At 41.0% G+C, this 12,070-nt stretch overlaps 1 protein-coding gene and 3 pseudogenes across 3 annotated transcripts in view; 2 read left to right on the top strand and 2 right to left on the bottom strand.

Moving 5' to 3' along the window:
* LOC146463576 (uncharacterized) overlaps window positions 1–12,070 on the top strand; it is a 139,013-nt gene that overhangs the window by 17,862 nt on the left and 109,081 nt on the right. The window lies entirely within an intron of this gene.
* Window positions 3,187–5,346, bottom strand: LOC146463595 (uncharacterized; annotated as a pseudogene).
* LOC146463594 (uncharacterized) lies at window positions 4,855–6,819 on the top strand (annotated as a pseudogene). The gene is made up of 2 exons (XR_014856828.1): window positions 4,855–5,061; window positions 5,209–6,819. The product of XR_014856828.1 is annotated as an uncharacterized LOC146463594 (transcript).
* Window positions 7,015–8,979, bottom strand: LOC146463593 (uncharacterized; annotated as a pseudogene). Its single transcript, XR_014856896.1, has 3 exons — window positions 8,388–8,979; window positions 8,106–8,290; window positions 7,015–7,911 (listed from the first exon to the last, which is right to left on the bottom strand). The product of XR_014856896.1 is annotated as an uncharacterized LOC146463593 (transcript).

Raw genomic sequence — 12,070 nt, 5'->3', positions numbered from 1 at the left:
CGGCCAGTTTTCAATGACCTGAAAAGTTGTTGAAAAATGCCGTTTGGTTGACCACTCATGTTCTTTATTTAAACAAATACATTTGCTTCATATTTTCTCTTCTCTGTGGTATAAATGTAGTAGCTTGGAGTCCAGAGAATACTTTGTGACAATCTAACAATACACTAAGTGTCAAACTTGTGATCGACTAGCATCTTATCAAGAGTGGCGTAGTAATACTCCTTGTTCCTTTAATAAATTCACAGAATTCGACCACGTCGGCCTGGACACTAACTCAAACCAGCGCGAAACAGTAAAGACTCTTGTTCTGTTGAGTTGCCTTATCTTTCTGATATGTTTTGTCCGACATTATGCATACTTAAGCCAGTTTAAACTGACGACATTAAGTTGGTTTGCATCATTATTTTCGCGTGTTTGATCGCACGAACAAAACCAATAAATCAACAAATAACAGATGTGGTAGAAAACACAGATTGTCCAAAATCAGGCGCGATATTTGTAAACAGATTATTGGGAGAGGAATGTGTAGCACACAGTGATGTGACAATAGGTCATTTTGATAAAAAGCTTAATTTACAACTCAGTTTGTACACACACATGACAGTCAAGTTAAAACTCTCTATGCTATGGAAGGCGGAATGGTGCAAAATTCAAGGAATCAAAATCGCTTCCAACATCAACAACCAACCTGCAGTTCAACATTTTCTTTCTAGATCAACAATAAAATCCGTCCAACTTCAACGGCAAATACAATAACCAACATTTAAAACATAATCCAGCAACGAAAGTAAGTCAACTCCAACAACAATTCCTCTCGTCTTCAACAACGAATGACCTCAAAACTAACATCGAACAGATTCTCAACTTCATCAACACAAAATTCCTTCAACAATTTGGGGACGAGCGACTGGCTATGGTCGGGGGAGGTTGGGACCGAAAAACTCCATCGTACGGGAAATAGAAGATGGCGGCCGGCGGAGCTGCTAGCCATAGTATCGGATGGGACTTGTTTTTTATAGATCTGGAACAGCTAGTCTTAGATTATGAGCAATTGAAAACGTCAAACTTTACTACAAACTTGGAAAGGTTTGAAAATACTGCCCAAGCTTTACGAAACGTGCTTCCTCATGTCCATCATTCACATTCAGTTGCTGCTATATTGTTAGAAATACACACAATCTCCAGCTAATGTACTGGGACTATATTCGACATGGTGATTTTCCTTGTCGCTCGAGATGCTCTCAAGTAGCAGTTTTGTCATTTAATTTACCAGAAAGTGTTAAAACCGGGCATCCAGGAGGACCCAAGTTTGATATACATGAGGAAACTCTAATTGAGCTGAGGTCACAGGAGGTTTGATGCATTGGGGGATTTGGAATCTGCCATGTTTTTTAAGGGTGTGGGGTAAGACATTTTTGCTGTCAATTCTCTGTAGTAGTTTTATTTTACAAGGAAATTTGTTTTTTTATTGAAAACAATGAAGAATTGGCAGTGAACGAGTGCTTTAATACGTGAAGAAATAGATATTTGACAGGGGCATTTTGTCAGAAAAGAGGCCTTTATTATAATAACTATTATTTTCTGATTTATTTGCATCGCACTGTTTGCAATCACCGATGACTCAATGACCACTCAAACATATAGGCTATACAAAAGTCCAGGAAAAAGTTCTACAGTAAAAATATCCCTGCCGCTTAATTCCACTTGAATTCTCTTTTGCACAAGGAACACTTAATATCTTTCACTTGGGTCATCTTTGTTTCCCCCTTAATCTGTCATTGACTTTTTGCAGATCCAAATTTGATTGTGATATTTTTTTCATCTGAATCTTTTGTTAACGAGATTTTTCAGGTTTTCCTTCAAGCCTGGGGGAGTTTGGGGGATTATAATTTATTTACCACGAATTTGCACCTCCTAATCATTTTAGAGTGCAACCATGGGGACCTTCCCCTGTAATTCAATAGTTGACATTAAAATCAGAGCAACATTTATTTTACAAAACAAAGGTTGAAATTTTAAACTAAGAAACAGAATAAGATACATTTGAAAAATGTTACAAAGTTTGTTTCTGCTAAATTGAAATTATGAAAATTGTAAGTCCTTGGAGGGTACACAAGAGGTTTTAGGAATGTAAAATGTGGGATTTTACTTAATTCCTACTCCACTTTACAACATATAAGGTTCTGGTGAGACAAGATTCAGGATGTTAAAATCCAACTTTAGATATTCAGGAATTCTTAGCTATTTTATAATTCAGGAGTCCAAGAAAAACTTAAGTGGGAATCAGGGTTTGTGGGCATATTGTGGACCCTCTTGTACAATTTTGATGTTGAGTTGAACACAACTGTTTAGTATAAAACAAACAATGTGATTTTAGTTAAAGCGTATTTGTAAACACAACAGAACACTCAGGAAAGCATTAGAAGCTAGAGTGCAGACATTAGACACATGAAATACTCTTAAATATTTACGGCTAACAAAAGCACAGAATAGAAATAGTGCTATTTTGATTTAGTAGAGTTTCATGGTTCTGATACCTGCACTCCAATCCAGAGAGTTAAGTAAAATAATATTTTCATATTCAAGCATTATGCATTTGTTCAAATTCTGTTAGCATGCCTACAATGCTTTGGAAACCCAAAGCAATCCGTTTACTGTTGGTCTGTAGTCCATGAACAGCTGTAACAAGTAGGTAATAAACATGTGAGAAATTTACCAACATGCATGTACTGTTCAATTAGTAGCTTCCTTTCTATGGTCCATTATTCTCTGAATCCAAGCACAATGAAGGCAGTATGGGCGAGGAGGGGCAAATGAGAGGGGGGCTGTTGTACACAGATTGCCAAGATTACACCCTATTGACCAACATCTCTCAGAGAAGGGGAGGAGGTCCTGTACTAGTACTGTACTGTATATTGCCAAAAAGACATTAAAACTCGCAGATAACAGCCTAGACATAAGAACCTTTTTAGGCTAAAATTGTTGATTTTGATCCCTCATTTTCCTGTAAAAAATAATACTATAAGAACCTTTCTAGGTTAAAATTCTAGATTCTTGTTGGCGGGTTTTTACTGTAGTGGTCAACCACATGATAAACTTTGTTTGATCATGTACCTAAGATTAAATATAAACCCTGCCAATTGAGAATGGACCTAATTACAGAAATTCATTATTCCGACCAAATAGTGTAAAAGTCCTTCACAAAATTTGATTATTCAGATGAACAAATCTCCAGGATGTCATGCAAAATTTTGATAAATAATGTTGCTGAAAGTTACATACAGTGAAAGGTCCCTTTTGCTTGGCAGGGCCCATATTGGAATTTTCTGACCCCCCAAATGTTCAGCCTTTCTCTGTGTACATTACTCATTAGTAACTAGACCTTGAAGAGTAGTAAGGCAATGTGTGTATATGTCAATTCCATAACGATTTGATTCTTGTAGTGGATTAACCATAGTACATAGCTGGTCTAAGATACGATCTGAAAGTAGAGTGGCATTATCAACTTCCACTGTGGTTAATTCTTCATCCATTGGTGAGGTGCAGCTGGATCAAATCCATACCACTCTAAATCATGAACATCTGGCTCCGCCTCAGCGATTTCTGCTACTGCAATCAAAGTACGGCTTCTGATATCAACCATACCATTGGACCAGATTCTCTGTGGGCTCCAGTTGTGCTCAGTTTTAAGAGGATGGTTATTCCATGCTGTTTTAAAACTTGTACTAGCTCTGTTTATACGGGGTAGAAACACATAATGCAGAGCAGATTTATGAATTGGGTTATCCATATTCAATTAACCATTCTCTCCCATTACCTGGAATGTGTAGTAAAAAATGTGGGCCACACAACGAAAGACATCACGCCAGAGCCGTTCGATTCTCTGGTTGTGGGTTGATGTGCCTGCCAAGTAGCTTCCCCTGTTTGGGTCTCTTCTTTGTTCCATTTCTTGCCAGACGCCAACATTTTCCCACCTTGATCTGTCCGGACCCTTGAAGGCAATCCAAATGACTGGATGGCATCTAAGAACAATTCTTTTACTGTCTCACTGCGATTATTGCTTGAGCAGTGAAGATAAGTGATTAAACGTGAATAGCCATCAATAGCTCCATGTATAACAAATCCCCAAGATACCAGAGAATGATGGCCATCTAGGTGCCACAAGCTGTTTGGGCCAGGCACACAGTATGCACGTCGAGAGATGGTAATGGCTCATCAAATTCTTGCATTTATTGGATCAATTCTTGCTAGACTCTTACGAATGCGATCTCGCTGGATTCTAATTCCCCGAGAGCGGAAATATCCACGAATCATGGATGATCCAACAAAGCAACCATGTTCTTGCATAAAGTTCCTAACTTTTTAGTCCACTTCATCATCACTAATTTCGACAAATTGTGACAAATGCTCTAGTCCAAACTCAGCCACTCTGCGCTGAATTGTCCAGCGTGATACCAATAACATTCGAGCTATTTCATTCCAGTTAAATCCCAGTGACATCAGCTCAATTAGAGTTTCCTCATGTATATCAAACTTGGGTCCTCCTGGATGCCCGGTTTTAACACTTTCTGGTAAATTAAATGACAAAACTGCTACTTGAGAGCATCTCGAGCGACAAGGAAAATCACCATGACGAATATAGTCCCAGTACATTAGCTGGAGATTGTGTGTATTTCTGACAATATAGCAGCAACTGAATGTGAATGATGGACACGAGGAAGCACGTTTCGTAAAGCTTGGGCAGTATTTTTAAACCTTTCTAAGTTTGTAGTAAAGTTTGACGCTTTCAATTGCTCATAATCTAAGACTAGCTGTTCCAAATCTATAAAAAACAAGTCCCATCCGATACTATACAAACATCAAGAGTTTCGCGCTTCCGGTTGTGACACAATGCATTATGGGATAGGCTCTCCAGAAAAGTGGGCACCAACTCTCGAATGTCCGCCATAATGAATATATCCTGTTCCGATCGCGTTGGTTTACCTCCGATTGATACTGAGTTTTTCGACCGTCGAATACTCCTGTTAAACCTTGAATATTGGTCAGCAATCATATAAATTGGTGAGTTAATCTATTTTGTGGCTATTGGTGTTTTTCTTAGGAAAATAATGCGATAAAACTACATGAATTTCGAGTAGGATGTTTGCTGGCGATCAAAATCGATATGCTTCACGTCTAAAATCATCCCCTTTTTGATTTATTCTCTAGGTATGGGATTTGGGCACCGGAATTGTGTAGTTGTTCGATGTCCCAACAGCGGTAAAAGGCTAAATTAATGGGCCAAACAAACCTGCACTGTTCATGAATGTTTGAACGGGACACAGACATGCGACTGTGAGCCACCATTCAAGCTGTTTCCCTTTCCCACGGAGAAAAAGGATAGCAAAGGAAGAAAGCGATGGACGGAGAACATCAAAAGGGAAATAAGAAAGGAAAACTCTGGACTCCAAACAAATGTTCGAGAGTGTGCAGCGGGCATTTTAAAGACGGTCAACCTACAAAGAAAAGTCCCGACCCAACAGAGAATTTGGGATACGACTTCAAGCCCAAAGTAGTGGAGGGAAAGAGAAAGAACCCATTTCGTAGATCTGAAAATATCCCCAAAACGAAGCCCAGAAAAGCAGAACAAGAAATAGTAGAACAAGAAATATCGAATCACTCGGACACATGTGTGTCTGAAAATACTGCAACAGCACCTGAAACCAGCGCAAACTCCCGAAACTGCAGCAGTGAACCAGAAGGAGAGGTCTTGGCAAATAATTGTTGTCCAGACAAAGACTTACTCATCCAGGAATTGCAAGAGCAGCTTCAGAAAGCTGAAAGCGAATTGTCAATTATGAAAGAAAAGCTGAAAAAATCATGGAAAAATAAAAGACTTCAATATGGTGACTTGAAAACTGACAAAGAAGTGAATCTTCTGACTGGAATTCCCACAAGGGCAGTATTTGATGCATTGTTTGATATGGTTAAGAAAAATGTAAAGAGGTTAAGATACTGGACTGGTCCTATGAAGTCAACACGGAAAGGAAGAAATTTCAAGAAAAGTCCTAAGAAGTTTGGCCCAAAAAGGGAGCTTACACAAAAAGACGAATTTTTATTAACTATGATGAAACTTCGCCTTGCCTCAACAAATGCCGACTTGGCTCAGCGTTTTTTGTCTCTACCACAACAGTGACAAATATATTTACTACATGGGTCAAACTTTTAGCCAGCGAACTGAGGTGTCTTATTTACAATCCAACATATGATGTTTTCAGAAAAACATTGCCTAAAAAATTCCATAAGCCTGGTTATTCGAAAGTAAGGCATATCATAGACTGTACAGAGGTCTTCATCGAAACGCCAAGTGAACCAGCTCTAAAAGCTGCGGCTTGGTCCGACTACAAGCACCACAACACTGCCAAGATATTGCTGTCAATAACCCCCAATGGTGCCTTCAATTTTGTTTCTAAAGCATGGGGAGGTCGAACATCAGATGTGCATGTTACAAGAGAGTCAGGATTCTATGATAATTTGGAACAGCGTGATGAGGTCATGGCCGACAGAGGCTTTTCTATTTCTGAGGATTTACTTCTTCGGCTTGCAAAGCTCCATATACCACTCGGGAAACGTGGTCAGGAACAATTTAGCAAATCAGAAGTAAAGAAAACCAAGGAGACTGCCAACTTACGGATCTATGTTGAGCAAGCCATACGAAGATTAAAAACATTTCGCCTTATAAAGAATGAACTACCAATATCTATGTTGGGCAACCTAGACGATATTATTATTGTTTGTGCTGCAATTTGTAATTTATACAAACCATTATGTAAGCCATGATATAGGTTAACAGACTATCTGCATTCCAATGAAAATAGAGTAGGATCCCATTGAAAATAAATTTCTAGGGGGCAGGGTGACTTGGTATGTATGAAATTGACACCACCACACCAGTTTGCGAAAAATGTAAGAATTTATTTTGCCAAAAAGCAGAGAATCCCTGGCAACAACAGCTGAATTCTACATGTATTTATTGCTTTCACTTTGTAGCAGCCTTCAAATGATTTACATAAAACCACTCTAAAGAATCTTGTAGTAAGAGCCAGTAATCCTTGTCTAGTTGGATACACTCCAGATGGTATCCCGTCTTGGTATATACTAGGAAATGGCACCATTCTCTCTTAGTTACTGCCAATTGCCCTTGAACTTGAGCATAGTAGGAATGTTTCCTCTTTAAAGTAACCTCATCATTTATTCTCACAAGGTCATCCAAATTTAAGTGTGTGGGGATGTCATTTGCAATGCAGAAAGGACATTTAACTTCAAGGATTCCTTTTCCACAGCAAGAGCATTCTACTAACAAATCAGGTGATGCCCCTAGAAACTGTTTGGTCTCACGAATAAATAGTCCACATTCACGATACTTTACATCTTTATGATTTCTTTTGAAGATCTCTAGGTAGAAGGCCTTAGCAACTGGTTCCATTTCCCTGCCATATTTTAATGCAGGGAGATCCCTTGGTGGTGCACATTCACCAATCAAACTGGCCACAAGTTTCTCAGCACTCACAGTATTTTTTTCATCTTTTCTCAAACTTTCCACTTTTGTTTTAACCTTATAAAAATTGGAAGCAGTAATTCTTCCTTTGCGGTGCGCATGCCACAAAGTATTATCTGCTTGTCCCACCGTGGCCTGTTCAATTTGTACTATTTTCTCTGCAGTGAGAACTTCACTGACAGAGGGAATTGAGAGAGGCCTATATGTTTCTTCCACTTGCTCAGCATTTTGCATAACCACAAAACTAGAGTCAGGCACTGCATGTTTGAGGCCATCATATAATTTTGCCCGCCATTCATTTGTATTAGTTACAATCCTATTTTCTGCAGACTCAAAAAGCGAGCGTCTTCTGTCGACAGTTGGTCTGCTTGGTTCTAAAATAGGAAATTATAGAAAAAAAAAATTACTCATAAATTTTAAAGTATTTTGTGGCATATCCTCCTTTACTATCAGTGCAATGCCAGGAATTCGAACTTCTCTGCATTAAAGGGAAACATTTTTTATGTAAGGGGCTTGCTAAATAAGATATTATAGCTGTGGCCCCTATGGAGAAATGCAATGTAACTACCTTTGTTGAGCTTGGATGCTTTCCAAACCATCTCAGAGATTTTCTTGGGTTGCACCACTGTTTTGGCTGCAGGAACGGTCCATACACACTCCCTTGATGTACAAGCTGGGTTTGTAAGTCCATTTCTGTTTGAAGCTTCAATCCGAAAAAGTAAGGCAGTCACATGGATACAGCAAGAGCTCATCCTGCAATGGAAATATATAATCCGGCCCAGGGAGTCAAATTAGTCTAAACAAAGTCGCAAATCTGGATACGAATATTGCACTAAGGTAAATTACTTACCCAGCCACACAAGTGCAATAAGCACTACAATCTTCCCAGATTTCTTGCCAGCAGTGATCCAAGCGGTGTGGGGTGTGTCCCCTATTTTCATAGTATGAGTACATTTTGTTTTAAAGAGACAATACTCCGAGGCCGTTGATATAGGGTGCCAGTAAATTTCTTTGAGCCAACCAGATTCATGGAGTCGATATGCCTTGCCTTCCTTATATTCATTCAGAACACGCTCATGTAAAGCCACGTCCTTTCCTGGGTGATCTTCCATAAGAAATACGGTAATGTCACTAAGAAAAATCGGTGGCCAGGATGTTATAGCATCACTTTCACGAAGCCAGTCTTTCAGAGTAGATGGATCTGGCAAAGAAGATTCATTTACCATATCTAACAACCGAGCTTTCTCGTTCGCGGTGGTTGCGATCCTTTCTTCAGCAGTCGGTTGGACAGGAATTCCCATTTCCAAGGCTGCAAACACACGAGCAACCAGTTCTTGCTTGCTTCCGGAAACTTTCAAGCCTCGTTTACGGCAAGAAAGCTTTAGAGCGTCAGAACGCCAAGTTTTAACTTCTTCCTAAGTTAGAGACTCCTCACAACTCATTTCAATCACAAGTTCTTGGCCTGAAATCACGACTTAAAATGTAACTGTTTCCCTCAAACTTATGCACAAAACTTTCACTTAAATCTTTTGCCGTACTTAGCTGATTACGAATGCCAGTAGACGAATTATAGAAGCAGAAATAAGCTAAGATACAAGGTAAACAAACGCGACCGGATATATTCACTATGGCGGACATTCGAGAGTTGGTGCCCACTTTTCCGGAGAGCCCATCCCATAAGGCATTGCGTTGCAACAGGAAGCGCGAAACTCTTGATGCTTGTATGGCTAGCAGCTCCGCCGGCCGCCATCTTCTATTTCCCGTACGATGGAGTTTTTTGGTCCCAACCTCCCCCGACCATAGCCAGTCGCTCGTCCCCAAATTGTTGAACGAATTTTGTGTTGTTGAAGTTGAGAATCTGTTCGATGTTGGTTTTGAGGTCATTCGTTGTTGAAGACGAGAGGAATTGTTGTTGGTGTTGACTTACTTTCGTTGCTGGATTATGTTTTAAACGTTGGTTATTGTATTTGCCGTTGAAGTTGGACGGATTTTATTGTTGATCTAGAGAGATAATGTTGAACTGCAGGTAGGTTGTTGATGTTGGAAGCGATTTTGATTCCTTGAATTTTGCACCATTCCGCCTTCCATACTATACTGGATTGAGGCAAAAATGATGGCCTACACCTAGCTATGGTCTTTTACATTTTGGAGGTTTGACAGCTTGTTCTTCGTTGCTCCGATCAGCTATATGAACCATTTAAAATAGCTACAACCTTGGCCAAGTGCATTTAGAACACTTGGTATTGTAACACCAAGCAATAAACAAAAACATGTGGCAGAACACAACTATGTATTTCAACTGTCCTCCATGGTGGGCGAGCACATGCTTTTCTCAGTCATGCGCACAACACTATAGGTACGCAATGCGTATACAATATCCCCCCTTTCCATAGACGGGTAACAGAAAAAAAAGGTAGCATGGCTAAACTCAACTAGGCCCACAAATAAATTTGAGTAAGCACAGTTTCTAAGAAACGTTCTAGCTCAAATAAAAGTCATTAAAATAACTGGGAACACGGCGTTCTCGGAAAGGCCTGCCAAGATGTTCAGTGTTCTCTAAGGTAATGTTCACATGACTGGGGACGTTCCCTCCTCGGGTAGGTCTTCCGACGGGTTCGGTGTTCCTTGCTGTGGGAATCACTTTCTTGACCATCGATACGTTTCTAAACAACCATGTCCCTCCTCTCGCAAGTTCGACGCTGACTCCCTTTCTTTTGACAACGGTAAAGGGCCTAGGGTCATATCTTGTGGTTAGCTTGTTTTGACGCTTCTGAAGCAGTAGCACTTGATCTCCCTGGCAAATGTCTGAAGGGGTTGCTTTGTGTCGTTTATCCATGTATGACTTTGCCTTTGACTTTCTCAAATTGTCATTGGAGCGTGCGATTTGGAGAAGCTTAGAGGGGCGAGAGAGATCCAAACAGGGAATCTTGGTACGAACATAACGATTCATCAACAGCGATGCAGGCGATACCCCAGTGGAGGAATGGGGAGTATTTCGGTAATTCATTAAAAACACAAACAGTTCAGAACGCCAGTTCCTCCCTTCTACTAAAGCAATGCGAATGGTCTTCTCAAAAGTTTTGTTGAACCGTTCCACTTGGGCATTGGCCGCTGGCCGAAGGGGTGTAATTTTACGATGCTTGATGCCTAATTGCTTACACCATGCTGTAAACTCCTCTGACCCGAAAGGGACATTGTCAGATGTAATGACTTCGGGGATGCCGTGTGTTGCGAACATTTGGGTAAGGTGTATAATGGCTGTGGCTTCCGAACTTGAGCGCGTGATGTGGACCTCTGGATACTTTGATGTTTCATCAACAGCAACAAAAAGATACTCTCCTGATGGGAATGGGCCACAGTAGTCAACATGGACTGTGTGCCATACTTGTTTAGGTGGATCTGTCATTTGGAAGGGCTCTGGGGGTGAGGTGGGGCCCACAATTTGGCAACCAAGGCATTCGCGTACATATCTCTCAGCTTGAATGTCTATGCCAGGCCACCAAACTCTTTGTCTGAGATGCTGTTTAACTTTAGTGATGCCTTGATGCCCCTCATGTGCTAACTGAAGAATGCGAGGACGCAGTGCGTCGGGGATAACAATACGATTGTTCCGCAGAATCAACCCACGTTTCTGGCAAAGTTCATCCTTTACATCTGCAAAGGGCTTTGGTGCAGCTAACCAGTTGCCAGTGTCCAGGGCCTCCTTGATGGTGTTCAAAGTAAGGTCAACTTCGGAAGCGAGGAGAAGCTCTTGAAGAATGATGGCTGAAGGAAGGGAGTCAACTATAATGGAGTTAACGTATTCCTCAACAGGATCTCTGGATGTGTTGGTTGTAACAGGTTTGCGCGACAAAAAGTCAACAGCATTTTGGATACCAGGTTGGTAGACAATGCGTGGACTGTAGTTCTGAAGCCGTAAGCGCCAACGTTCGATTCTTGGGGTAGGATTCCCACGGCCATTGAGGAGAACTTCCAGAGGTTTGTGATCGCCCACCAAGTCAAACTGGCTGCCATGGATGTAAAAATGAAACTTCTCACATGCCCATATTCCCGATAAGGCTTCTCTTTCAGTTTGGCTATATCGCTGTTCAACGGGTGACAGACTGCGGCTTGCATATGCAACAGGTCGTATAGAGCCGTCAGGGTGCTGCTGAGTCAAGGCACCACTAATTCCAATCTTGCAGGCATCATGACGTACCTGGGTGGGGAGGGACGGGTCAAAATGGGCCAGAACGGTGTCGCTAGAGATGAGGTCACGCAGTTTGTTAAAGGCTTCAGATTGCTCCGGGCCCCACAACCATGGGTGGTTCTTGGGTGTGATTCTTCGTATAGGCTCTGTCATTGCAGCGAGGTTTGGAACAAAATGGGCCACAGTATTTACTAATCCAAGAAAGCTTCTTGCTTCTGTGGCTGTGCTAGGCGGTTGTATTTGCTTGATTGCCTGTATACGATCCTTGTCGGGGGATACACCTTGTGCTGAGATGTGCAATCCATAATAGTCCAGTTCAGTGACGCCAAATAGACACTTGGCTG

The sequence above is a fragment of the Pavona decussata genome, unplaced genomic scaffold (genome assembly GCF_977016875.1).
Source record: "Pavona decussata unplaced genomic scaffold, jaPavDecu1.1 SCAFFOLD_175, whole genome shotgun sequence".
Classification (NCBI taxonomy): Eukaryota; Metazoa; Cnidaria; class Anthozoa; order Scleractinia; family Agariciidae; genus Pavona; species Pavona decussata.
Note: the sequence above shows the minus strand (reverse complement) of the source record. Positions and strands in the feature narration are given on the sequence as shown.